A 3954-nucleotide genomic window follows, 5' to 3' on the forward strand; every position below is an offset into this window, starting at 1 on the left:
TTTTGTGTGAATAAGTTTGTTTTATTTTGCAGTTGTTTATTGTGCAGATCTCCGAATGATGAGTAATTTGCCAGACTTACTAGCTATTTTTTTAACGATTATCACCATTAATTATTAATTCAATCTGCTTTTTCTGAACATCTACCCACATTCCCGATAATCCCTTCTCATGCGTAAACCCAGAAGAAGCTGATAATATCCTTGACTACCATCATAATCAGTGGCGGCTCTAGGATATAATTTATTGGGGGGGGGGGGCGCTAAGATGTCCGACTGGGGGATAAATATTTATGGGTGTAACTATAGTGCACAACGTTATCTGAATAACAATGTTAAATGTGGTAAATCGAAATGTATGGTAACTTAGTTTTCATATACACCTCTGATAAATTCACTATTCCCATAATAAATAATAATAGTACAGTAATTGAGAATTGAGAATACAGTAGTTTTGAAATTGGTATCGGTGAATAGATAGAAAGCGTTGGTTGTGCAGGTGAGAGCTTTGAAAATCAGGAGGAGTATTGTGCACTTAATCCTATCATCGATTTTAAGCCAATGATGATTATGTATATTGAATGATGTGTGAGCATTTTTGGAAGTTACGATTCTTGCAACAGTATTTTGTAGTTGTTGAAGACGGTAAATGGAAATTTTGAGGCGGCTAAACAAGAGAGAATTGCAGTAGACTAAGCGAGATCTTATGAAGGCATGTATAATTACATGAGTGGTGTGGCTGGACAGAAATTTTCTAGTAAGTGCAAATATTATGGAGGAAATTTACAGATTTCGTTACTTGACTGACTCTCTTAGTCATGGTGAGATTTTCTTAAAGAAGAAGGATCCACATATGGAGTTATGAATGAATATCGGAAGAGATACTGATATTAGAGCGAATGTTATTTGAACCAAAAATGATGAATTGTGATTTGTCACCATTTAAAGGAGCATGTTGATGGATAACCATAAATGAATTTCAAGAAATGCAGTTGATCAAAGTCAATGAACAGTGTATAATTGGATGTCATCAGCATAAAGATGGTAATCAATTAATCAAACATTTTTATTCATCAAAAAGCGCACAAAAATTACAAAGATGAAACAGACCTCCAAGAAATCCCAGAGGGCTTATAACATGAGGCCCACAGAAGAAGCTACCGGTAGTTGCAATTTATCAACAAAGACAAATAAGATAAATAAATAATGAATAAATATGAATTATACCACCAATAGTATTTTCACTATTATCCCCATTGTAACTAATTGAAGAAATCGGTGCTAAATTTTGCCTCTAGTGTTTTTTATTTTGTTTTGTTTTTTAAATAGCTACCATAGTTATTTCAATCTGTCCCTCTCATAGGCATATTAACGACTTAAATTCATTTTGATGGCTTGGGGCCACTCCTACCACAGCAAATACAGGTTTAGGCGTATTATATTAATATGTCACACCATATTTTTTGACATTTCAGCCTGATGCATATTTTTTTTTTTTTTCACTAAGGCAAACCACCAGTGGAGTATTGCAGATATACAGAGCCCCTGTTAGTAGTTGAAGCCTTTCTAGTACTGTAATGGAAGATTCATTCAGAATGTAGGCTATATCAGTCATTTATTCATACACAGTGGCGTATCTAGTGGGAAGAGGGGTGGGAGCACGCCCCTCCAAAATTACTCCCCCTCCCCCCACCCAAAAAAAAAATCATGGTCAATAGTTAAAAATCACCTAAATCATCTTATTTTGCGAATTAAATTCAGCACCCCCATTTCAAGACTTCTAGCTAGATACGCCACTGTCCATTATTCTTAAAATTTCCGCACCTATCAGCCCCAACCAAATGGAAGAATCAAATTGCGAAGATTTTATGAAAAAAAATGTTACTAGGGTAGCGCGACAGTATTATCTGATCTGCTGTATTGAGGGCGCACTTCACTATCACGCCGCCATTTTTTTCAGTAGGTTTTGCAGCAAGCGTGAAAAATGTCGTTCCTTCGGAATTGTAGCCGGCTTCTTAGACCATGCATTAACTCTCCTCATAATAAAATAGTAAGGGGGTATGCTGAAGAGGCTGCCGCCGCAATACCTGCAGGACAAATGGCATTTACATTTGGTTGCCCTTCAAAGGTATGTTTTTTTGTTCTACAAGGTATCCAACCGGTTGTGTGCGGGTAGGCCGGCCCTAGCTAGGGCCTAGCTCGGCTCTGCCCAGGACCTTTAAAGTAGTAGCTAGGCCTAGGCCTAGTTTGGCTTAGCCTAGAGCTAGGATAAAGACGCCTACTGACTGGCGTATTATGGCGTAAATATAGTTTCACATTAATTCAATGGAAAGAACACATTGATGTGAGCATAGATATAGGCCTAGGTGAGTATCTACTGTTTAGATGACAACAATTGGTGGGATATGACCGGTTGAGCCGCCGACAAGTTGAGCCGCCGACAAGTTGAGCCGCCGGTAATTTCTATGGAATGTCAAGCGCGCGTCTCTCAGTGAATGTAGTCGGCTTGCCGATGTCATCAGTGAATGAACCCCCCGGATACCAGCTACATATTCATCCCACACAGTCTTGTCAGTCGTTGATTTGTTCGTATTGCCGTTCGTGATGTATAATTGTGTAATTGAAAATTAGAATTTTGATATTTTTATGTACTACATTTTTATAAAAATATATGAAGTTGTATAATTGCAAAATCGTATTAAAAATGTAATTTTATGTACTACATTTTTATAAAAATAAATGAAGTTGTGTAATTGCAAAATCGTATTAAAAATGTGTTTATTTACATTTGGTTTGCGGCGTATTTCAGTTAACTTATTCGTTATTTGTACTATTTTGTTAAATTATTTAATTAAATTATTTATTATATATAAGTTTAACAAATAGTACTAAAATAAAAATATATAAATTATAAAACCATAGTAAATACTGTATAATAACATAGGCCTAACACATTTAAATTTATTTATGGTTTGCGGCGTATTTCAATTAACTTATTCGTTATTTGTACTATTTTGTTAAATTATTTAATTAAATTATATTTATTATACAGTATATCATTATATATAATAAATGATAAGAATGTATGGAGTTTTTTTTTTACTATCTGGCAAGCCAATTAGACAGATGACTATAAACAATAAATTTACAGTAAATGTGTTAGGCCTATGTTATTATACAGTATTTACAATGGTTTTGTAATTTATATATTTTTATTTTTGTACTATTTGTTAAACTTATATATAATAAATGATAAGAATGTATGGAGTTTTTTTTTTTTACTATCTGGCAAGCTGACCGAGAAAATACTCACAAAATTTAAATTAAAACGATAGAAAGAACAAGTAAAAAAATTTACTTGTTTATATTTAATAAATCAGTGCAAAAACCGAGTATTAAATAAATTGAAATAATTGAGTAAATAAACTGAAATACATCCCAAACAACAGTACCAAGAACGAATAAAGTTAATTGAAATACGCCGCAATTAACGCACTACATTCACTGAGAGACGCGCTTGGCGTTCCATAGAAATGACCGGCGGCTCAACTTGTCGGCGGCTCAACCGGTCATAATCCCAATTGGTCATGTCTAGCCTAGGCTAGGCTATTTTTGTACGTGACAACAAATTTCAAATTCAAGCAATTCCTTTGGAGCTGGTATCATTTGAAAGAGTATTATTACAGAATTAAATTGGTACCAAGATCATCATTTATCTGTCAAATATCAGCAAAGTTAAAGAATTTAAGAGATTATTAATTAGGCCTGTGCCTAATTTTGGTCCTTCAAATCCTATGTAAACAGAAAAAAACAGAGAAGTATGTGACCTTGTTCTTGAAAATCATACACAAAATGCTCTAACGCGACTGTGTATATAAAAACATGTTGTCATGTGCGATCAGGCAAGACCAGACATGCATGACCGGTCTCTTATACACATCTAGATGTGTATAAGAG

The sequence above is a fragment of the Anneissia japonica genome, unplaced genomic scaffold (genome assembly GCF_011630105.1).
Source record: "Anneissia japonica isolate Jap-2015-1 unplaced genomic scaffold, ASM1163010v1 scaffold904_len716149_cov161, whole genome shotgun sequence".
Lineage (NCBI taxonomy): Eukaryota > Metazoa > Echinodermata > Crinoidea > Comatulida > Comatulidae > Anneissia > Anneissia japonica.